Below are 25084 nucleotides of genomic sequence, written 5' to 3'. Positions count from 1 at the left end.
GCAAAAAGAAAATTGAATATTTCCCTGTGAGAAAGGCAGCCTCGTGACAGGTACAGACAGTGAGCGGAGGGATGTCACTTTTTGTCTCTGGCCTCTGTTTGGGGAATCCAAATGATGATAATTTCTCTATCACTTTAGTGCCCAACGGGAGCCAATCAACAAATATTAAAAGCGGTAGCACCTGTCTCAAGCGAATTAATCATAGACATTTTTTCTAATCCTAAAGATGATTTGAAGTCAACCTTTAGTTGAATTCCAACAACAACTATATATAAAAAGAATATGCTAATATTTTTCACTTTCATTTTCAATGCTTAAGCTAGTAAAGATTTTTCATTCTATTTTATTTTGTTATTATTATTATTTTTTTAATGCACTGAATGCATAGTTATAATCCTGGCAATTCTATGGCCTTCCTTCTTTTCAAGAACATTTTTGAATTTTTGCCAACCATTAAAAAATACACATTGGGATTAGTTTACTGGCAGGCAGAGACATAAAACTGAAAGGATAATGAGAGAGAAATAAGGTGATGGGAATAGCACAGTTATGATGGGAACTAATGATCACCATGTAATACCTTATCCTTTAAATATTACAACAATAACAATCGGTTGTGTTTGAGTGACTTCATATGTCTACTCCCCCTACAAGTGCTTTTATGTTCTTGGTCTTTACCACATCCTAGTGAGGGAAATGGGACAAGTACATTCTAATTTTGTAGGAAATTATAGAGTAAATTAGAAGTCTAAAACCAGAGCCGATATCTTGACTCTAAGCAAAGTGTTCTTTGGAGAAAAGAATCCTATGATTCATTATATTATGGCTACTTACCATCAAGGGAGATACAATACCTACAATCCCTCCAGCACAGTGCTGACCGCTCTGCGTGGCTGCTAACCTTTCTCCTATGGCCACTGTGTCCTGCCGGGCATCATCACACCTGTATCTCGGGCTAGATCAGGCTCCCATGAATAGGGCAGGATGGATTTAATCTCCTGGGGTATTCATACTTCGTGTAATACATAAATGCAGTTTTTAATGCAGAAATACATCAAATCATTTTTGGGTAAAAATTTAAAACCCAGTAATTTTAAAATTAATTTTATGGTGAAGCCCATTGTCAGATGCCAGGACTCTCTTATTTGCTTTGTAAATAATGAATTTGCTTAAAATTACACCTGTATTTTTAGTGCTAGTGTCAACCAACTACAGATAATGGACTTAGATTTCTTTAAAGGCTACTAATAAACAAATAGAAAATAATATTAAGCATTTTCTTGGAAACTTGAGAACTTCTGATGGTGCTGACAATTTGTTTGGAAATATTTTAGTCACTTTTTATTTTTAAATAATTACCTGGCCAGGCCTGGTGGCTCATGGCTGTAATCCCAGCATTTTGGGAGGCCGACGTAGGTGGATCACCTGAGGTCGGGAGTTCGAGACCAGCCTGACCAACATGGAGAAACCCCGTCTCTACTAAAAATACAAAATTAGCTGGGCATGGTGGCACATGCCTGTAATCCCAGCTACTTGGGAGGCTGAGGAAGGAGAATCGCTTGAACCCAGGAGGTGGAGGTTGCGGTGAGCTGAGATCGTGCCATTGCACTTCAGCCTGGGCAACAAGAGCAAAACTCCGTCTCAAAAAAAATAAAAAAATAATAAAAAAAATTATCCTTCTCAAAAACCCCATAGCTGAATTACCTTCTTTTTAAAAATAAGGGTAGCAGGAATCCCTGAGGTTTACTTTAGTATCTGCCAAAAAAGGGCTTCTTCAAAATGTGCCTCTTTTCATTCTGATGGCCACAATCCAAAGCAGTTTTCAACTAGGTTTGTCCCATACACATCTCAACTTCCCCTACATGCCAGATTATGACACAAAGTTCTTGAATAATTTGAGAGTAAAGTCATAAAAACAAATATGAATTTCCACTGTAATCCACTTTTTTTACATTTTCATGTAATCTGCAAGAGAGAGAAGGACCTCATGTCTCAATACGTACGTACACCTGAAGACCAGTGGTTTACTACAAAATAATATTTTTTTGCAAATTCTCTAAACTGCAGATACCAATGTAAAAAGCCCATAGCATTTCAATTCTCCTATTATAAATATTCCTGCAGTAAAAATATCCTCAAAAAAAGCCTCAGCCAATGGCTTATTTGTTTTAAGCCCTATTTAATGCAATGACAGAATCTTAGTAACAGGATTTGACCCCTCCACCTAATTATTCCAGGAATGGCTTCTTAGAAAGTCTAATCTTCAGTTATAATTATGATGCGCTTTTTTGAAATCTAAGCAGATAAATGCGGTCAAATTAGGACACCATTGAGAAAAGGAACCTAAAATTGAATATTTGCCATTGGAACTGAGGACTCAAGATCAACATAGATCAAATGCTTCCTCTGTAAGCGGAATTAATCAGCCCTACAAATTCTCTACCATGATACAAGGCAGTATTTCTTCTTGGGAAGTGACTTCCTGAAACCTTCTACTGAGGAATATATTCCATGTTAATTTCAGTATGCCATTTAAAATTATCCTACAAAAAAGGAACCAATTTAAAACATCTGGACTGATACCAGATTGAACAGCTATATTCTGCTTCTTTGAATTCATGGTGTTGTAAGAATCCAGACACTTTTTCTATCCTAAACTGTGGCATGGGGATCTGAAACAAATATTGGCCCAGTGTGGGCCATTCCAGCACTGGATGGAATGATTCTGCACTTTTTGACCTGTCTTCAAGGTGTTTGGGGAAATAGTTTCATGTGAGCAGGGCTCCTTAGGCCCTTCCTGAGAGCATCATGGCAAAGTAATGTCTCATACCAACTTGTGCTTTTGAGCATAGAACAAGACAAGACCATTGTTGTGTGACCTGATTTCATTTTAGGCCCTTCCTGAGAGCATCACGGCAAAGTAATGTCTCATACCAACTTGCGCTTTTGAGCATAGAACAAGACCATTGTTGTGTGACCTGATTTCATTTCAGTGACTGTCTCAGTAAAGATTGACATCATCCCATTCTTTTTCCTTAATATCCACTTGTGAATGTCCCCCAGTCCCCACCCTCATCATAATTAAACTCCTTTCCTTGCCAGGGGATGAGCTATTTGTCTCTTAACTTCCTGTCTGAATGTATCATTATGGCAAGAGCAAAGGGTTTTCCTTGGGTTGGTCAACGTCTCTGGAGTTTGCTTCCTCGCCATATCAGGCAAAGCACAATTTTATTGGCAGTCAAAGCATACTGACAGAGCCATCTGCTGAGACAGGTCTCAGTCAGAAAGGAAGAGAGAGGAGCCTGCAAAAGATGGCACAGCCTGATGGGCACAATGTTTCTCCTCCAATTGGGAGTTTGGCATTTTCTTTAGACATAAGCTCACCGGCTTTGAGGACTGTGATCTAAGCAGATCCATTTACTTATGTACATACATGGGTGCAAATGTGTGTGCTTGTACATACTAACATTTGCTTATCACTTAGATTTGTATTGAAGTCTCACATGTGAAAGTGATTAGTCTCAAAGAGATAAAAGGGTAGTGCAGGAGAAAACAATTTAAAAACCATCATTAAAATGCAACTAAACAGAATGGCTGTACGAAGGAAGGTATTGATTGTGTGTGTGTGTGTGTGTGCGCGTGTGTGAGTTTAGTGTTATCTCTCTTATACAGAAAAAGCATGAGCAACTTATATGTCCCACATCCATGTAATGGAACACAATGCACAAATTTTAAAAAACTAAAAAGACAACGCAGAAACTGTATGAACTGTTTTGATACAAAGGTAGGTGAAAACAAAACAATAAACATTGTACATTGTCCATGCTTCAAATTTTGTAAAATATTAGATAGTACCCTATGAAATTACTGCTTTTGTAGGTCAACAATAGTTAAATAGAAGCAATTTTCTATGATTCCACTTAGTATGTATTTACACAGAAAAGACCAGTTGGTTTGGGTTAAGTGTGTGATTTAAAAAAAACTCTTAAAGCAACTGTCATATAGTTTTTACAACAAATACCTAATTTTAAATGAGTTGATATTCTGTGTAATAAATTGTCCTCTTCAATGAGAAATGTTTCAAAATATCTAAGGGTGATCACGAAGGAAAAGAGTCTACTCTTTAGGACTCCCAAATATAGGTCTCTATATTCTGCAGCAAGACAAATTATCATTGTCTTGGTATCCAACATGCACTTAAAGCAAGACAAGGATAAATTTAGGGTCCACATCTGATATTGATTCCTTGAAAAGGTTTAGTTTACTGTTATAGTCTATGGGCAATTTTAAAAACCACCTATATTTAAATTAATATACTAAATTTAACTTAAAATCAAAATAATATTAAAAATAAAGTGCCAGGCACCGCTAAGACATCCTTATTATAAAATTTTCCATCCCAAATAGGTATTAACAAGGCTGGGAAAAGTCTTAATTTTCTCACAAACAACATAGTTCAGTTCTAAGTTATCCCATCTGTGTGCACCAAACCTCGTCCAACAGTGCAATATTATTGTCCAGAAGGTACAATAAAGGCTGTTCATATTTTGGCAGGTGTATTTTAAGCTGAAAACCAGGCTTCACACACATACACAAAAGCAATCTGTTCCACAGGTGTGAGCATTTTTGATAAGAACCCTCAAAATCTCCCCCAAGCTGTGAAATTTAATTGTCCTTTTGGTGTCTTCTCATATGTGAATACAACCTATCTCTCCTTGGAACAAGAGACAATCTGGCAATCTGAAAGACAGGAAATGCTTGGGCAGCTTTTGAGATTTGCTTATAATATCTCCTTGTACTTTCTCTTGGGTTATGTATTTTAGAGGTTATGCCAAGTTCAATGAGCTACAGGTAAGCAGTTCTGAATATTAAATGAAAGAACTTTATACCCAAATGACATGAGTAGAGAGGCAATCAAAAATGCGCAGGGTGGCATTCTGAAACTGTAAGGTCCAGTACAGTGGTCCCTATTTTATAAAAGTGACTGTCCAAACACATACACAAAAAAATCCATTTCTTTCCATAAAATTGACTAGAAGGAGGATTGTGGATATACAAATACAGAGGCAGTGATGGGAAGTGACTCGGCTGCTTATCTATTCAGCTCAAATCCTCGAGTTGGATGAGAAGGGGCAGAGATCTCTGAAGCCAAACATTAAATTTGAATTTTCCAGCCCCAAGATAAAAAAAAAAAAGGAGATTGAAACCAGGTATCATACAGAATCCACAGATTTTCAAGAAAAGTGTTCTGCATGTTAAATTTGAGCAAGTGAATCTAAATGATCCAACATTAGACACTTATTTTATTTATTTATTTACTTATTTATTTATTTATAGATGGAGTCTTGCTCTGTTGCTCAGGCTGGAAAGCAATGGCATGATCTCGGCTCACTGCAACCTCCGCCTCCCAGGTTCAAACAATTCTCCTGCCTTAGCCTCTTCATAAACTGGGATTAGAGGTGCGCCCCACCACGCCTGGCTAATTTTTTGCATTTTTAGTAGAGATGGGGTTTCTTCATGTTGGCCAGGCTGGTCTTGAACTCCTGACCTCAGGTGATCCACCCACCTCGGCCTCCCAAAGTGCTGGGACTATAGGCATGAGCCACCGTGCCCAGTCTAGACACATATGTGTGTTTTCCCATAATAAAGATGTGCTGAGAAGTGAAAAACACATAACAGTGGTGAAATCACATATTAGGGGGAGAAAAGTGCAACATGAAAGATTACCAGCTAGTTAATAAACAACATGGCATTGTAGAAAAGTGACCTTTTCATGGGTGCGGTGGCTCATGCCTATAATCCCGCACTTTGGGAGGCCAAGGTGGGCAGATCACGAGGTCAAGAGATCAAGACCATCCTGGCCATCATGGTGAAATCCCGTCTCTACTAAAATTACAAAAATTAGCCAGGCATGGTGGCGCATGCCTGTAGTTCCAGTTACTCGGGAAGCTGAGGCAGGAGAATTGCTTGAACCCGGGAGTCGGAAGTTGCAGTGAGCCAAGATCGTGCCACTGCATTCCAGCCTGGAGACAGAGGAAGATTGCACTTCGGGGGTGGGAGTGGGGGTGGGGAATGGCCTCTTCATGGCACAAGAGAAACTAAGAAAGATACTTTGAGAAATCAGGTCCTCAGGGACCGCTTCGGAAATGAAGGGTGCTCTTGTAGTATCAGGGGTTTTCCAGTCTCTTCTACAGTTAATTTTGAAAGGCATGGCACCCAAGGCCAACCTCGATTTTTCCAACATAAAAGTTGATGCATCAGGCTAGAGTTTCACAAAGAAAATGTTCACAAGCTGATTCAAGAAGATAAATAACTCTTGAGAAGTTCCAGTTCTATTCATTGAACTTATTCAATGAACTCGTTCATTGAATTATTAAACATTTATCTTTTGAAGTTTCTGTTTTACAATATTTTCTTCTCATGTTAGAGCTTTGAAGTAAGGAGACCTGGATTTCAACTTACCTTCTCTTACTGTGGATTCGGCTCGTTTATGACAAGCATCTGATACAGTGTTGTTATCAGCCATTGGGGTTAATACCCCATGCCATCTTCAAAGCTCCAAGAATTCTAGAAAAGCTGCTAATGCTTATAACTTTATGTCAAAGAACTAACCTATCTCCCAAACACTTTGAACCATTCACTTTCTTCACATATAACTTGTAGAATGAAGACAAAAATGTTTAATTCCGTAAGTATTAGAAAGAGAAGCTGGATAAAACAACCCTCCAAGGCAAACCTGAAATTCAGGCAAGACTTGAAGACATGGCTTTTTGGGTGAGGTTCATGAACGTTTTGGTGATTACAGACTTATTCCAAGCCAACTTGGGCCAACAAAAGGCTTAGAATAAAAATCAAGCAGCCTGGTCACGGTGGCTCACGCCGGTAATCCCAGTACTTTAGGAGGCTGAGGTAGGCGGATCACTTTAGGTTAGGAGTTTAAGACCAGCCCGGCCAACATGGTGAAACCCCATCTTTACTAAAATACAAAAATTAGCTGAGTGCAGTGGCAGGTGCCTGTAATCCCAGGCATTTGGGAGGCTGAGGCAGGAGAATCGCTTGAACCCAGGAAGTGGAGGTTTCAGTGAGCCGAGATCATGCCACTACACTTCAACCTGGGTAATAGAGGGAGAGTTTCTCTCAAAAAAGAAAAAAAAAAAAAAAGAAAAAGAAAAAAAGTCAAGCAAATAGCAATGATTCTGAAGAGTGACTAATGAAATCAAGAGGAACTAAATGTTTTACTTGCATTAGTTTGGTTGGGGCGAAGGGGAGCAACTCTCAAAGTTGACATTTGCAAAAGGCTTATGGGGTTGTACCTCATACGAACCCAACCCCTAAAAATGTTTTTGCCACCAAGGTGAAATTGCTGAGATGGGTTGCCACAATGCTCCCTGGCTCCATGAAAGCTCTTGGCACTAATGTTTATCTGGCCAAGGAAAGAAACTGTGAAGACAAGCTGTGAATAAATCAGGTACAGTTTTCACTCCTGACATTGTGGAGTACGTTGTGGATGATGGGCCTACCACACTGCCCTCTAATTTCCCCGAGCTTCCTTCCTGAGCAGCTAATAATATGTCAATAGTCATATGATTGTTTAGATTCCCATTTTTCAGATGGTTCTTCTGACATTTCTTAGGACTGATTTCATGACATGGCTCTGCCACGTGGAAGGCCCCTTTTAGCTCCCTCAGCCAACAAAAATGAGAATGTGATGGGAAGGTAGAGGACCATTGACTTTCAGTTTCTGCCAGTTCTTAACAATTCCCCATCCGTGAAATGTTCCCCTCTTCAAGTGACATAGAGTGCCCAGGTGGCCCTTGGTTTAAGCTAGAGATAAAAATTTGATGAGTACCTTTGAAGATTTTCTGCAATTATTCTGCCTTGAAGAACCCGCATGTCATTTGCCAAGTTTATCTTCTTTAGATGATGGTGGGTGGCCGTCAGCACCTACGATGGAGAAGAGCAAAAGTGCCGTGAGTTACATTTTATCAGCAATTCCTCTCATCTTTCAGATGTTGCCCTTTCACGGCCTCGAAGGGGGTGATCATTAGGAATAATATTCTCCAAATTTCATCCAGACCGATTTTCTTACAATCACTTGCAAGAGTCTTTGAAGCATTGTGGGTGATTCGGTCCTTTTGTAGAAGTTTCTATTTTGACCACTTCTCCAACAAAGAAAAGACTTTCCATTAGATTCATTTCATATCATTCTTTGACTGGATTTCATAGAACTATTAAAGAAGAGTTTCTTTTTAAAAGTTTACAAAGTGTTCCAAGTTTAAAGGTTGAGTGCTGTCTAATTTCAGGTTGGGAGACCTATTTTAAAGGAAAATGCGCTGAATCATAGAATCTTTTAAAGTTGCAGCAAGCTATTATTTGACGAGCAGCAAAGTAAGCATTTCCAAGTGGTTAAATTTGTTTATATTCCACATTTTTGACAGCTGAAAAATGTAAGTGATTAAAATAAATTTGAACACTTTGAATAAGAGGAAACCCTCATTTAATGTTTTAAGTATCAGACAAAGCAGTCTTGCTGCCATGAACATTCTGACACATACACACTGTATGTAAATGTGTATATGATATAAAAGAGAACATAATATAAGATAGAATAGGGAAATAAGACATCTTATTTAACAACTTAGAATTTCCTTTACATTTAAAAATATTTCTCGCTGGGTGCGGTGGCTCACGCCTGTAATCCCAGCACTTTGGGAGGCTGAGGTGGGCAGATCACGAGGTCAGGAGATCGAGACCATCCTGGCTAACACAGTGAAACCCCGTCTCTACTAAAAATGCAAAAAATTAGCCGGGCGTGGCGGCGGGCGCCTGTAATCCCAGCTACTTGGGAGGCTGAGGCAGGAGAATGGCGGGAACCCGGGAGGCGGAGCTTGCAGTGAGCCAAGATCGCGCCACTGCACTCCAGACTGGGCGACTGAGCAAGACTCTGTCTCAAAAAAAAAAAAAAAAAAAAAAAAAAATATTTCTCATGCCCATGTAAATATTAATGTTTAATAAAGCATTTCATTTAGCGTTTTCATACTTTCCCACTGGTGAATACAATTGTACCTTGGTATACACATGGGGTGATCTCAGAGGTAATGGGTGCAGATTTTTTCCCTCCATTGGCCTGGAATCTCTTTTTATCCTGAGCTGGCCTTGGCGAGTCAGGTTAAGCCCCAGGTCCTTTGCTTTGCTCTCGATGGACCATTCTTACCACAAAATTGCTGCAGCAGCACCTCCTTGGAGCTGGCCTGGTGCTGCAGGATTCACTTTCCTCCCACACCACTCTCATCACCCCTCTTTCCATTCTCATCACCCCTCTTTCCACTGGAGTGAAACTCCGCCACTGCTAGTTTTATGCCACCCTCTGCAATGTGGCCCACCTCACCCATTAGGCCTCTAGATCACTCCCTTCACTGTGCTTCTCCTCCTGGGGTTTCGGGAGTTCCAGGAGAACTTTTCCATCCTGTCTCCATGGTGCTGATGTCACAAATTATTAGAAGCATCATGCAGATGCCCACTTGTAAAATATGTTCTGAGAGGACACATACATGTTTGTGCTTATAATCGTATGTGCACCTCATGATCTCCTACAGTGAAAGTTTACATCTAAATGTGATGTCAAAAGTATCTGGCTGTGGTTAGGCTGGCACAGTCTGATGTCAAAAGAATACGTTTTCTGAGACTGTTCTGAATATGCTACCAGGCAGCCGAGTCTGGAATGAGATGCCAGAATACCAGGCTACGGCATTCACTGGCTATGTGGCCTTGAGCACATTACTTAATTTCTCTATGCCTCAGTATTCTCCTCTGATAAATGGAAATTTAAAATGTTATCTACCCCATAGGGTTGATGTGAGGATGACATGAAAACGTTCATGTGAAAAACTTAGAAGACTACCTAGAACAAAATACGGGTTCAATAAAGATCGGCAATCATTATTACTTGGATTGACTTTTTTTAGACCAGTAATAAAGATACAACCTTCCTTGCATATTTGCAGTCAAAAGACATTTTCATGAAATGAGACTAGAGTTTTCCTAAATTTTATAAATGTAGACCTTGATTTCTCATCATTAAAATGATAATGTGTAGGTCAGGTGTGGTGGCTCATGCCTGTAATCCCAGCACTTTGGGAGGCTGAGGTGGGAGGATCGCTTGAGGCCAGGAGTTCAAGACCAGCCTAGGCAACACAGTGGGACCCCCATCTCAACCAAAACATTTAAAAAATAGCTGGTCAAGGTGGTGTGCACCTGTAGTTCCAGCTACTTGGGAGGCTGAGGTGGTAGGATTGCTTGAGCCCAGGCGTTTGAGGCTGCAGTGAACTATGATCACACACTACCGTCTCTATGGCCTGCATACATGATGGTCTCATCTCTCTGGTCAGGTTCCAGGATTCCTCAGAGTGAGGGTTGTGTCTTGGGCTTCGTCTTCATTTTATGGGATCACAGTTTGGCCCCAGTAACTATTGGAAGGTGGCTAAGCCTCACTGTAAAGGACAGTCAGGATCTGAGTCACCAATGGATCCTTGGTTTGTTTTAGGGTTTATTCAAGTTTTGGTTAAAAATATAGACTCCAAGACTCTGAATGTTTTCTCAAGCAATAACAAATTGTCAGCCCACAGTGCTGAAGCTGGCCACACAAACTTGAAAGGACCAGGAAACCAGTGGCCTAGCTGTGGGTCACTGCATCCCTTTCTGTTGCTTAAGTCAGACTTAGGATGTTTTCTGTAAGTAATGACTCAGCACAACTCAGATGTGTGTGTGTGTATGTGTGTGTGTGTGTGTGTGTGTGTGTGTGTGTAGAGAGAGAGCACTCATGAGTCTCACTTTTTCTGTTCCTATAATGAAAGGATAAGGTAAAACTGGAAGACCTCCAATATCTCTTCTTACTCTAAAATTCTATAAAATGTTGGCATGTATGGCGATTCATTTGACATTACCATCTTCAAATAAGTGTGGGTGTGTGCCAGAATTTCACCTGTTGAGAATATGTCGGGAAGTTAAGCTTGATAATTTAACAGCTGTACTTTAAGAGTTTGGTTTGGCTTCACTCTCTGTGTCAGTGTGTTACTGCAGTTAGCACTTAGGAATCCATGCTATAAAGCAACTAGATGATTGAACTTAACTCTCTTGGTTGTCTCAGTTGTTCAGAAACCAAGCTGCATTTCCTGGCTCTGAAACTTTGTAAACTCATCAAATTTTACTGCAGAGAAATGTCATTAAAATAACAGTCCTTAGTGGAAACACTAGTGCCATTCATCACTAGCAAAATGCTGAAGCAGTAACTGATATTTTTAAACTGTGAATTGAAGGCATTTTTATATACTTTACACATACACACATTTAGACAGATGTGTAAGGTAAATGTTCATTTTTCCTATGCAGTTGTCCTTTAATTGTCTCTTAAAAGTGGCTTTAGTCTTGTTGCTTAAGAACATTCTGGGCCGGGTGCGGTGGCTCAAGCCTGTAATCCCAGCACTTTGGGAGGCCGAGGCGGGTGGATCACGAGGTCAGGAGTTTGAGACCAGCTTGACCAACATGGTGAAACCCTGTCTCTACTGAAAATACAAAAATTAACCAGGCGTGGTGGCATGCACCTGTAATCCCAGCTACTCAGGAGGCTGAGGTAGGAGAATTGCTTGAATCCAGGAGGTGGAGCTTGCAGTGAGCTGAGATTGTGCCACGGCACTCCAGCCTGAGTGACAGAGCAAGACTGTATCTCAAAAAAAAAAAAAAAAGAACATTGTTTCTTTGCTCCCGTCACCTTGGAAAGTAATAACTGGTTCCAAACTGCTTTTCTTAAAGGGTTGTTGGAAGGTCCAAAGTGTGCTCATTAGAAAACTTGTGCTGAACCACACAAATCTTGCCATTGTGGATGGTGCACGCATGTGGGACTATTACTTCATACACAATTGACATGGGGCCAGAAAACATGTGAACAGGAAGCCAAACCCAAGAGAAAGTTGAGGAGCTTCCAGCTTTCCATGGAGCACAGAAAGAAGCAAAATCCAGCAACAGTTTAGACTCGAGTGTCTGGGGAACTGCACAGCTGCGACCTATCCACTCTTCAAACGCTGCAGAGGCAAAGCACAGTGGCTCGGGCAGCACCCAATTGGGAGTAAATCATTATGTCAGCAAACCTAAAAAGATGGTGAGGGTGTAGCACTTGCTTATGAAGTCAAGTTTAAATAGCTTGAGTAACCTAAATGTGGAATGACCAGCACCATATATGGAAGCTCAGTATATTCTTCATACTTCAATTGTGCTAATGGGAATTTCCCCAAATATATCTTGCTCCTTCCTTAAATAATAAACTTTCCCATGATGCAAAGTCATCTTATTCAAAAGTATGTATTTGGTGATTATTTTGCATAGCTGAGATGTTAACAGTTCCTTTTTGGGACACTTCATTTTTTTATGGCAAAAGCATTTTAGCAAAAATAGAAATGTTTTTCACCATTTCAGAAGTCAAAGATGATTTCCAAAGTTTGGTGAATTAAGTGAGCCATCAGAAGCGGAAGAAATTCAGATTGTTGTCAAATACTATCTTTCTAATAAGTGGTAAGGCTTTTTATATTTAGAGGTGGAAATGGCTTTTTAAATCTGTTTTTAAATGTGTTGATACAGTTCACCTACCAGAAAGAAATATTATACCACTTTGCAAGACTAGCCACAAAGTCTGGGGCTAAGCCCCTTTTATAAGAAATGGCATTCGCTCTGAAGTGCTCAGGTAGGGTAAGAGCTCTGAAATCCAGGAAATCCGATAGAGGCTTTGCCTAGAAGATTAAGTGCTGAGCATAGAAAGGGTGAAAGGCTATAAGAAAACCAGGGTTATCAAGTAATCAGACCTCAAGATTTAAAAAGTCACAGCTTCCTGCTTGCTAATCAGATTGATTTCTATTCATTCAAAATGTTAAAATTCTTTCAGTTGTCATCTTTAAAAAAATTGCAAATGTTACCCACCTCTCCATTCCAATTATGCTCTGTTCAAGAGTATGGGAAGAACTTACTGGTCATGCTGAAGAAGGATGAAATTATTGTAGACTAAATAATGACCAGGTAAGAAATGACTTCCTTTGCGTTAGTCTCTGAGTGAGTTCCTCGTTCAAGAGAAGTGAAAAATCCCTGTTAAGGAAAGGGCTTGTTTTTGATGAGTATACTTCTTTATGCATATGTGCTTTTTATGAATACGTATTCTACTGGCTCATAAATCTTTAGTCTCTGCTCATTTCTGAAGTCTCTGAAGAAGTAAAAATTACTCTCTTTGAGGGTACACATAGCTACTGGCAAGACTGCCCTAGACATGGGCTTCCTATTTAAAAGGTAATGAGAAAAAAATTCATTTGGCAGCAAGGACACAGGATTAAAGCTCTGATTTCATTGAGTCCAGATAGTGACCATTTCTTGGTGGGGGTGGATTAGAACATAATAGGGAGAGCTCAGTCTTTACGTATCTCCTCAAAATTTCAAAGACAAAAATCTAGCATTTTTTTTTAAAGAACCAGGGTCTCACTATGTTGCCCAGGCTGGAGTGCAGTGGCTATTCACAGGCTTGATTATAGTGCACCATAGCCTTGAACTTCTGAGCTCATGAGATCCTCCTGCTTCAACCTCCTGAGTAGCTGGGACTACAGGCACATGCCACCACATCCAGACAATAATTTTATATTGAAAAAAATGCTTTTTATTTTTACTCAGTGTTGCAGTCTAACCTCTTAATGATATCTCAACCTGATATTACTCCAACTAACTCAATTTTCTTCTATAAACCAGTACCTCCTCTTGTTTTATGGTATTCTATTACAACTACCCAGTTGCCCAAGCCCAAAACTAATATTATGAAAGTTTCCTTTTCCTCCATTCTCTTCATCCAGTCCTGAGTCAAGAATGTTCCACCTTCTGAATATCTCTGGAATCTGTGCCCTATTGTCCACCTACACTGCCCAGTGTTCCCAGCAGTTCTCACTGGAACACTACAATAGTCTCTTTTTTTTTTCTTTGAGACAGGATCTCACTTTGTCTCCCAGGCTGGGGTGCAGTGGCACAAACACAGCTCATTCTAGCCCCCATCTCCCAGGCTCAAGCGATCCTCTTGCCTCAGTCCCCGGAGTAGCTAGGACTACAGGTGTGTGTCACCATGCTCAGTTAATTTTTTGCATTTTTTGTAGAGATGGAATTTCACTATGTTGGCCAGGCTGGTCTCGTCCTCCTGAGCTCAAGTGATCTGCCTGCCTCAGTCTCTCGAAGTGCTGGGATTACCAGCCTGAGACACTGCTCCTGACCTGCAATAGTCTCTTAATTGGCCTCCTAGAGTGTTGCTAGCCCCAGGTCTTTGCCCAGCACACACTCATATGGGATACTAGATGATCTACATCAAATCTTTCCAAAACTTAAATCACAAGACTTGTTTACTCCTGGTCTTCTCAGCCTCACACAAAGTCCTCTAATGTGTCCCCACTAATTAAAAAGTAATCCTGAAAGTGCTGAGCCTGGGTGAGATAAGAGCTCAGCTACAATGCTTCCATCACTGAGATGGGTTTACAACAAACAAATAATCAAAATAGTCCATTGAACCAAACAATGGTTTAGTGATGTAGTGGATTTACATTTGGGCACAAATAAGCTCTTATCTTAATGTGACCTAGGAAAATAAACTGTATGCAGATCAGAGGCTGGTCCATGGATGATTTTTTTTTTTTTGTACTAAACTTAATGAGTCCAAACACCTCAGCATGAAGCAGCAAATGCTGATGACTGGGCCCCTACTGGACCTCCAGCCTCCCAAATTAAATACTCCAGCACCATCTGACCCAGTTCCTGTTCCCAGACTTTCTTCTACTTCTTGCTCTCCAAGGCCCTGCTCTTCTAGAATGTCCTTCCACACCTCCTGATTATCATGCAAAACCTCTGAAAAGTTCCTTTGACTTTTACTAGGCAGAAGGTACCATTCTGGCTTCAGTGCTGACTCTTAATCTTGAACACATTTGTATTTTTGCTATTATCTTGTTTTGAAAATCATCTGTTGTTTAAGTCTGTCTCCTTAGACTACCAACTCTTCCAAGGTAGGATATGAATCTTATTCATCTTTGTACCCCTGGTGCTTTGCTCAGCACACAGTACATAGTAGATGCTCAATAAATGAATGGATTGAATGAAAGACGAAAAAATAGAGTAAATGAAAAAGCTCTAAAATGGACTAAAATACCACTACTTTCAGACTGGGTGCTAGACATTTTACATATATTATTTCCTTTTAGGCCTTTCAACCCCTCTCCTTGGGGTAAGTAATATTGATCTTATTTTATAGATGTAAAACCTGAGGCTGAAAATCTTAAAGATCTTGCTGCTGGTCGTATAACTAGGTAATGACCAAACTAAGCCTCAAATCCGGATCTCATCAAAGCTTGTGTTCTTTCTATTATGATTGAGTATGGCTTTGAGGCTAATGCTGAGATTATGTGGTTCATCTTTGTAATCAAATTAGGCAAAGTATAGAATTTGGTGTTGAAATAGCACTTTTAAATTTAGGGGTAAAAGCAACTAGAATCCAGTCTTCTTTTTGACTTCAATTATGCCTTAGAATTTCATGGGAGCCACAGAGAATTCTAAGTGAAAATATCATTTAAAGAGAATCTGAAACAAAGACATAATTTTATAATATTTCCCATGTGTGTTAATAAATAATGAATAAATATTGCAATCCGAAAGTTAATGTGAAATAAGTTTCTCCACTTGATCCATTTTGGATGTTATACTATCGTGTAACATACTGAGCACTAGATAGATACAACAAATGTAAGAATTTAAGGTAATTAAATACACATATACACACTAACATATACACACATATTATCCATGGTTTTCACATCCATTCATCTAGAGGTAAAGATGATAAAGCCTTATGAACAAATCACAGCACTTACAGCATTAAAAGTGAGAGGCCTTGCTTTTCTACATTATTACCAATTTATAGTTCTTAGTTTTCTTACCTGAACTCTTATTAAAACAATAAATCTCAGTATCTCATAGCATACCAAATTATAATCATGGTTTTATAAATGCAAATTGTACAATTGCCCAAAATAGACCCTTTGTTTTTTGGCTTGTTCAAATAGCAAGTTATAGTTGCTAAGTATTCAGAAGTTGTGTCTTTCTTCATGTTATTCTAGACTTTTAAGTTCACTTCTTGTTAAAAAGCAGTTTCTCAAAGCAGTGAGCATAATCTCTGAGAAGAGCACTCTGTTAATTCAGCACTCTTTACAGAAACATAGTTTGATAACAGGGCTTTGAGTTTTGCCTGTGCTTAAAAAGTTAGTGTCCATGTTTCTTTAATATTTAGAACCTTCAGTTATGCAGTGAAAAGTTTAATAAAAATTCACATGTTCACTATAGCTACAGTGTTTTGTACAGTTTACCCAAGTCAGTGCAAGTTTCAAGTCTGCACTGAAAGATGGGATTTATTTCATAGTGTGAAAAGAAACTTTCGACAATCACAACTGATTGAAATTGTGAGTACCCAAGACAGAGAAACTGAAGATCGAAGTGGCATCGTTTCTCCTTGTCTAACAAGCCAGGTGACTGACTAGGGCTCCTCTTAAGGGCAAAAAGGTGTGTGTGTGTGTGTGTGTAGTGTTGTGTGTGTGTGGTGTGTATCAACAGCCAGACATCACCAGAATGCTGTCAAAGTGGCCAATTTCAGCACCTCGCCTGGGTGCTATTTTGTTAAGTGAATTAATTATCAACAGAAACCTCTTTCCCCTCCTATTATCATTACAAGGGACCAAATTTGGGTGGAGGACTTTGGCCAGAAACATACTTTCCATCATCTGAGAATCTAATGAATAATAATATGATGAATAATGAATAAATAATATGAAATGGACAGGGACAGGAAGGAAAGTTTGTCTTCTTTCTTTTTAAAGTAAAAGCAGAGCACGATACTTACAAAAGCCGCCTTCAAAATCTTCTCTAGAGAAAAAGCTCTGGGAACAGGGAGGAGGCAGAGGAGCAGAGATAAGGTGGCAGCGGGACTTCCTTCCTCCTCCGGAGGGGGAGAGTCATGTTCCTTATCTGCCCTGACCTCTGAGGAGCGCCGGCAGCCGGGAAGGCCTGGCCTCTGATCGTCACTGCCCTTGCTCCTGGCCTCTGCGCCTGGGGTTTCCTAGTTGCCGATCAAGCCGCCCCGGCCCGACACCGGCCCCAAGATTCATTAGCGACGGTCTGCGAAGTGCTCGCAAGATGAAGACGGTTATATAAGCCCGCGTATTATTATCATCACACACCCCCATAGAACCAACGCTGCCAGACAAACAAAAGGCAGTTCCAAGAAGAGGAGGAGCAGAGGCAGAAGTTACACTAGGGGTGAATTTCGGGACACGGCTGAAAGAACTGCGGGAAAAAAAAAAGGGCAACTCAATATGTGCATGCAAACCTCGGCAAACAAACTGCGCTGCAGCCGGCCGGCTTGGAGGGCGGCGGGCAGAGGCTCAGGGTTTCCAGGCATGCGGTTCCGGCTCCCTGAGCACCCGGCACAGTAGCTGCCTGTGGCAGGATGGAGTGGATGGGAAGATGTGGTATTTGGAAAGCCAGGCGTTCCAGAGACCAAGTGCTTAGTAAACACTGATGTTTCTTAGACTCAGACCAGGTGCTTCTGCTGGTTCTCTTTATTCCTGATCTCTTGTTTTCCCGAGGATGGTTGGCCAGGAGTTCCCTGTGCCCTGTCGATCCCTCTAATTTTAAACCTCTCTGGGTCTCTCCTCTCCTCTCTGTGGGAGCAATAAACGGAACCAGAGCGCTCTTTCCACTGAGCCTGGGTCCTCTGAGAAAGTTGATTATTCTGAGCACCAATCTTCCCTCCCCCGTCCCCCGACTTGCTACTCATATTTTCTTTAAAATTATTATTATCCTGCCCTGCGCCTGCCACTGCTTCCCAACACGCAAAGAAATCCTCATCTTGGCACTCAAAGCCCACAATTTCTGTCTCCACACTAATTTCCCACTTCCCATCCCGCCCTCCCGCCTCATCCCCCAGCACATTAGAATGTGAATCATTCTCTAAAGATGGCCTTTCAATTCTCCATTTCCCATTTTTACTCATACCTCAATCCTCACACCCATTTCCTTCAGGGCTCAGTTCAAATCCCGCCTCCCCCACAAAAGCCTTCCCTGATTTCCCCTCTTTTCTCCCCGTGACTCTGTTTCTCTGTTGTCATTCCTCATGCGTTGTCTGTCTCCATAGGTTTGGAACCCTGCATTGTTCTCCCTGGTGGCCCAGGACAGGGCCCTACATAAAGCAGGTGCTTAGTGAGTATTCACTGAATGAAACTGACAGCTGACCAGATCTTACCTGCATTGTCGTCAGCTATATGGGCATAGGTGAGAACCACTACAGGGTACTAAAATATGGATGGTTGTTGGATATATGCAATAGGTTCATGAGGGTTTGTAAACTTGCATAAGTTAAAAAAGAAAGCTTTTCTAAAACTTGTAGAGGAGCCTCTAAACTTCACTCAAGTCAGCTTACTTTAGGATGTAAGTTCGTGAGGCAAACAGGAATGTTGGCATCTGTTGATTCTTTGCTACTGCACATTAGGGGACCTGTAAGTGGAACTTCCTTTACAGAATGCCAGGAAAATTCCCCAAAGGTGAGATTTTTCAGATATCACTGGCTTCTGGGACCGATTTTATGGAGGAACTCCTCCACTATTGAAAGAATATGTGCTATCACAACAGCAGCTTAGCAAATGAACAGCTGCTCTCCGGTGAGTTGTTTTATGATATGGGGTGAAATTTAGAACACGAGCTTTCAGATACTGAATTTCTTGTGGCTTTGTATTAAAGTGTCCTTAATGACATTTCTCCTGTTATTTTTTGGTAAAGGCAAGATGCTTCAAATTCCATCTGTGCTAGTTGGATTGACCGTGGTGTCATTTCAGAGGCGTGGGGTGTGTCTGTGCAGTACATGCTCTCCACGCATACAGATTGTTCAGTGAATTGTTCAGTGAATTAGAAGAATTTCCCCCCCTCCACTAATTCGGAACAATCAAAACCAATTCAGGTTTTAAAGAATTTTGGCCTCAAGTTCCTGAGGATTCGGCTTCAGGAACGACAGAGATCTTACTGCAAATTTGTAGTTCAAGTGTAGGATCGTCTGTCATTTTGTTATGCTCAGGTGAGGACCGTAACCTTTACTATAGTTAGTATTTATGAATCCCTCCGGGGGTTTCAGGGACCAGGCTAGATGCTTTACATGTCTTCTCAACCTAGCAGAACTATTTTTATTTTCACTTTACAGATGGGTAAATGGAGTCTGGCCATACAGCTTAGAAAGTGACAGAACTAGGATTTGAATCTAGGTCTACCTGACTCCATAGTCAATGATTTTTCTATTCTACTGAAAGCTGAAAGAAACCTGAGATATTATCTCATCTGGCGGTTTTCAAACTGGGTTCCAAGAAGTTTCAGGCTTTCAAGGGGTACTTCAGGAACCTTGGCAGTGTGTGGGAAGTGGGCGAATGTGTGGGAGGCCAGGCAATCTGGCTTGGACTTTACTTGTTGGATTCAAATGGATAAACATTATTTCCATCTGTTTTATAGAGTGACTTTAGACTTTGTTTGAGACAATGGTTTTGCTGCTATAAAAAATATTTTAAAACTTATGTTTAACTTCCTCATTAAAGAGTATAGCCATGCATGGTGGCTCACGTTTATAATCCCAGCGCTTTGGAGGCCAAGATGGATGGATCGCTTGAGCCCAGAAGTTCGAGACCAGCCTGGGCAACATGGTGTAACTCCGTCTCTGCAAAAAATAAAAAAATTAGCCAGGTGTGGTGGCACATACCTGTAGTCCTAGCTACTTGGGAGGCTGAGGTGGGAGGATCACTTGAGCCCAGGAGGCAGAGGTTGCAGTGAGCCCAGATTGTGCCACTGCATTCCAGCCTGGGCAACACAGTGAGACCCTGTCTAGAAAAAAAAAAAAAAAAGAAAAAAAAAAAAAGAAAGAAAGAAAGAAAAGAAGAAAAGAAAAGAAAAGGATGGAACTTGGGGTCTAAAAGATAAAATGCCTTGTCCAACATGGTATAACTAAGGGCGATAGGCCCAGCATTAACTTCAGATGTTCTTTATCTAAAGGACGCAAGGGGCCAGTAGTTTCAGACAGAGCCTGAACATTTCCAGTTTTGTCTTTTAGATAAAGGACATTTGTTAAATCCCAGGGGAAATGAGAGAATCTACATTTCCCTGACCTGACTCTGTGTCCCGACAGTATTCTTGAAAAATGGAAGGCAGGAATACAGCCACAATGGCAAACTAAACTTATTTTTTTTTTACCCCTTTGGCTATAAGTCTAAAGTTTGTCAACATTTACCTTGTGACAAACTAAAATTAAGTAAAGAGTTAAAGTTGTAATTTGTCTGGATGATTTAGGACTCTCCTACTCTTTTCATTCAAACCAAAGCCAGGAGTGTAGGATACTTCTGCATGAGTCATTTAGCTAATTACATGGTCTTGGCCTGAGAGTCCTCCTACTAGAAAAACTGCTTAAACTCCCATTTTATCAACCTAGTCAAAAGTGGCTCTTTTCTTGTGAGATAAAATAGGTGTGGGAAAGACCTTAGAGAGATCAGGCATAGTCACGGGAACATGAGTCTCACATAAGTCGGCATAGTTTGTATGGATTGGCTTGTAAGGCCTGAAATCTCACGTGTTACCTTGGTATTTATTATCTTTGAGCCTTACCAGGACTCCTCAAGGCCTAACTGTGAGCTCCCCTGTTTTCACTAGATATGTCCCCTCCAGCAGGAAAGGATGCCCACCTGGCTTATTCCTCTGTCAGCTGGGCCAGCCTCACTCCACTAGGTCTTCAACCTAATGGGTTTTACTTCCTTACTAGCCCACACAATTATTCAAACAAGCCAATTACATCTTCCCCAGGGAGGCTGAGGGCAACGCATTCTGTTGTTACTACTGCCTCCCGCAGCCTCTGCTTGTCCACTCTGTTCCCGGTGCAACCCCCGTGTGCCCTGCATGGTATGTGTTATCCTCCTTCCCTGGCCTGTGAGTTTATGTGACTCTAAGCTGCTGTGGATCTCATCTGTCCACTGTTGGGTGCCGTGTGTTTGGTCATCCCCAGATCCCTAGGATGGACTCCCTCCCTCACCAACAGGGTGAAGAGGAGGCAAATAAAAAATGAGCAGACATTAGTAGTAATACTAAATGGAATTTCAACAGAGAGCTAGTGCCAAACAGCCCATCCATTGGAGTTTTGCTGTTAGGCTATTTCCAAATAGAAATAAATTTTAACTGAAACGATATGAGCTGGAACTGACCTTTATTAATTTCAGGGCCCCTGAGTTTTCTCTCTTGCTCTTTTTAATTTTTATCATTCTCACCTGGAGATTTTTGGGAACAACAGCACTGTTCTCTTTCCTGAGATGGCTTAACTATAGTCCTGCCTAGAGGCGAAGGGGCAAAAAGATGAACCTTCTATTCTTGTCATTTAAATCTTTGCTAACTGCATTATTTCAGTAAAATGTAGCAGGAAGAATTTTTTCTCATCTGCATAGGCAAGAGATTATAATAAACAAAACATTTTTTTTTTTTTTGCCATCAGAAACAACCTAAAATTAATATATTTCCAGAGTCTCAGCCCTAGAAACAAAGCTTTCCTATTCATGAGATTTACAATAGGAAGGTCATGTTTGCACTAGACTTTGGTTTGAAATTAATCTTCTTTTCTCCTTGGCATTTCTATAGAATCCAGGCACTTCATTATTTAGTCATTTCCAAATATTAAATAGTTGTCATTCTTGAACAACGATCTAATCTTCTCTTTATAGGTGGAGAAACTGAGTTGTGGAACTCACAAATCATTGCCAGGGCATATATCACTCTGAAGGTTATGGCTACTCATTGAAATGCTTTTCGACACACGTTCTTAGACTACAAAATAAAAATGTAAATTGTTTTATAAACAGCATGAAGACCATCCACTGACCATTAGATTGTATTAATTAAAAGCTCATTTGCATTGTGCCTTATGGAAGAAAATTTATGAAATAAATAAATATATTTAAACTCCACAACCAAACTCAACACTGAGGCTGTGCTGTAGCCACCTCCCCTCACTTCTGAATTGTGCCTCATGCAGATCACAATATATTCTTGGTTCAGTTGAACAAGGGTTCATTTAAACCACATCTGTTGCTCATCAGACCTCTATTTTAGGAGTGGGGAATTCTTTTTCAGAGATAGATTCTGTCTGGAAGGTCTTATGGCAACAAATAGTCCTCATTAAATTTCACAACATTTTACCAACATACATACAGTACTCGCTGTTACGTGATTATAGAATTCAGGCGAAACTCTGCACCCCCACTTCAAAGGATTCCTCACTTGACTAATTCTAAAGAGTAAATGATTTTCCCATCATTTGTTGTGTTTGACAATAGAAAGGCTGACACAGCAACATTGCTAAAATGACAGCTCATTTCTATTCAAGGGGAAGGAATTTGTGTTAATATTCTTAATGACAGGCATCTTTATGAGAAATGTGAAATCATTTATCCTTAGCAATAACCTGACTAGGATTAAAAAGTACTTGGTACTTAGAACGGAAGTAATCTGTCAGGAAAAATTATTTAGACTGATGCAAATTAACCGAATAAATTGGCCTACAGTAGCTTCCTAATTATGGTGTGCAGATTCAAGTTTGTGAAAATCAGTTTGAACTGAAGAAGTATCTGGAAATGAGCTTTCAAGAAGTGATCTGGCATTCCGTTGGAGGAAAAGATAACATATTTATTTGAGAAATTCTTTTCCCATTTACTAAGAATTTCTGGAAGTGATTTAAAAATCAATGACGTGTAAATCAAGAAAGAACATATTAAGTAAATGTGCACATGCCTTGCTTTTTCAGAACAACAACAGTAGTAATACCTTATGAAAATACTGAGGCATGTTCGTTGTGATGCCCTAGATTCTAAATAACCAGGAGTGTTTTCCGCTGGGGCGGGGGGGTTGTTCCAACCTTCTCAGGGCTGGCTTGGGCATGGGTCCAAGTGACAAGTCTGAGACATGAGCACTTGGGCCAGTACTTAACAAGCAATGTATAGACTCGGCTGTGTATTCTGTAGGAGAGTTGTTCTACTCTTAATAGGCACGGTGTTGCACGCCAGTTAACAAGTTTTTATTGGAATCTCAGTCTTCTCTTCCTCGCCAGCTTCACAGCAAACCTTCTTTTAGCTCTTTACCAAAAACTCTAGTAAACTGTGGGAAGAAGCACTTTACCAGCGTAGGAAATTTAATTAGTCTGGAAAAAAAAAAAGGTGTAAATTGCAGGAAAATGTAAACTGCCTCCATGTAATTAATGTCTGGGTTTTACTATTTAGCATTTATATACAATGCATTTATATTCTTTTGAGAGAATGCATGAATTTTTTGGAGACAAACTGACTTGGGTCCAAAACCTAGCTCTACAGGTTTGTGATTTTTTTTTTTTTTTTTTTTTTTTTTTTTTTTTTAAGCCTGGTTTCTTTACTTAGAACTAGAATGACCACTATAGGAATTACAAAATCTGAAAGGAAATAGCCGTGTCCCGCGTATGTAAGGACTCAGTATCATTCAATTTCTCCTTCCTTTTCTGAGAGTCTTTTACAGCATGAACATTCTGAAGCATTTGTTCAGTATTATCTGCCTTGAGCGAGCAAAAAGCATATGCCCTTTCCAGGGAGCATTAGCTGAGGAGTGACTCTGACAGTTGCCTAAGTTTCTGTGTTTAAATATAAATATTAAATTATACGAAGGCAAAACATCAGGGACCCAAAAAGACGGTGATTGACAATCATTAATAATAACCTGAATGTTGTGACTTCAGCCCCAGGGACAGGCAGTCATTCCAGCACAGGGAAAGGCAGTCATTCAAGCACGTAAACTCGGAGTGTTGGGGTTGGTGTTTGAAATCTTAAGAAAGTTTTTGCTAGAAAAGAGTGGCTTCCAGACATAGAAAAAAATGAACATGGTCCAAGAAATTCGATATGTGCCAAATCCGGTTTGTCACTTCCTCTTCGTGTAAGCAGGTAGAAGCATAAATTACAAATGCGAAACTGTACATGCCAGAGGGCAGGAGTGTGGGAACGCACAGGAGAAGGCATTGTGATGGAGAGGATAAAGAGGAAGCAGTGGTGGGGACTAGGACCCTGGACACAAGCCGACTGCAGAGATTGAAGTCTGTGTGAGATGCTGATAAGGATGTTCTGAGACTTAGACAGGAAAAAGCCTCGTTCTGCAGAATCTGGAAATGACCCTTGTCTTGGGCTGGCAGGTGCATTAAGAAGAAGAAGCTGAGGCTAAGGCTGGAGCCTGAGGCAAGGGTGACAGACAGCCAAGGGAGTGATAACAGGCAGTACCTACAAGGAATTGCTATAAGGCTTTAAACCACGTCAGGGTGAGTAACCTGAGCCCCATGTGTGATTGACCTCGCGAATGCAGTTTTTACCTTGAAATTCCTTTATGTTGCAATAAAGTTAAGCTCTGTACTGAAGATGTCTGTGTGCTATACTGGAATGCACAGGATAGAACAATGATGTTATTCTAAAGTGGGAAGGGAGGTAGGTGAATGTGATCCTCTCAATATGCCTACTCTTTCTTATTTTGGGGAAAATATATGCAAATAAATATTATGGGAAATTTTGGAGTGGGAATAAATCACAAAAGGAAGGGCTGGAAGCATGGGTTAGAAGAAGGAGGTGGCAAGGTGTATCCTGACACTTTTATTGAGCTCCCATCTTCGCTCCAACTGGTCCCTTCCTGAGTCATTGCTCAGAGGGCAACTGTGAGGGGCACCTTGGAAAGCTGGCTGTAGCCGGGTGCTGTGACATGCAACTGTAGTATCAAATACTCAGGAGGCTGAGGCAGAACAATAGCTTGAGCTCTGGAGCTGCAGATCAGACTAAGCAACATAGTGAGACCCCTGTCTGGAAGAGGGGGAGGAGGAAGAAGAAAGAAGAAGAAGAAGAAGAAGAAGAAGAAGGAGAAGAAGGAGAAGGAGGAGAAGGAGGAGAAGGAGGAGAAGGAGGAGAAGGAG

The 25084-nt window shown here is 40.6% G+C and overlaps 1 protein-coding gene across 6 annotated transcripts in view; it reads right to left on the bottom strand.

Moving 5' to 3' along the window:
- The window catches only part of SULF1 (sulfatase 1), a 192105-nt gene that overhangs the window by 148441 nt on the left and 18580 nt on the right, over window positions 1-25084 (bottom strand). For 2 of the 6 annotated variants that reach the window (XR_003309603.2, XM_023222411.2), the window contains exons 1-3: window positions 16949-17227; window positions 12967-13128; window positions 7850-7944 (exon numbers count right to left, since the gene is read on the bottom strand). The gene's annotated coding sequence lies outside the window, so the exon portion shown is untranslated. Of the gene's footprint in view, window positions 1-7849; window positions 7945-12966; window positions 13129-16948; window positions 17229-25084 lie in introns of those variants that run through there. The other 4 variants (XR_003309602.2, XM_023222412.1, XM_023222409.2 and 1 more) reach the window with 4 other exon arrangements.

Source organism: Piliocolobus tephrosceles, chromosome 7, assembly GCF_002776525.5.
Source record: "Piliocolobus tephrosceles isolate RC106 chromosome 7, ASM277652v3, whole genome shotgun sequence".
Taxonomy (NCBI): Eukaryota; Metazoa; Chordata; class Mammalia; order Primates; family Cercopithecidae; genus Piliocolobus; species Piliocolobus tephrosceles.
The sequence above is the reverse complement of the archived record's forward strand: the minus strand, read 5'-3'. Positions and strand labels throughout refer to the sequence as shown.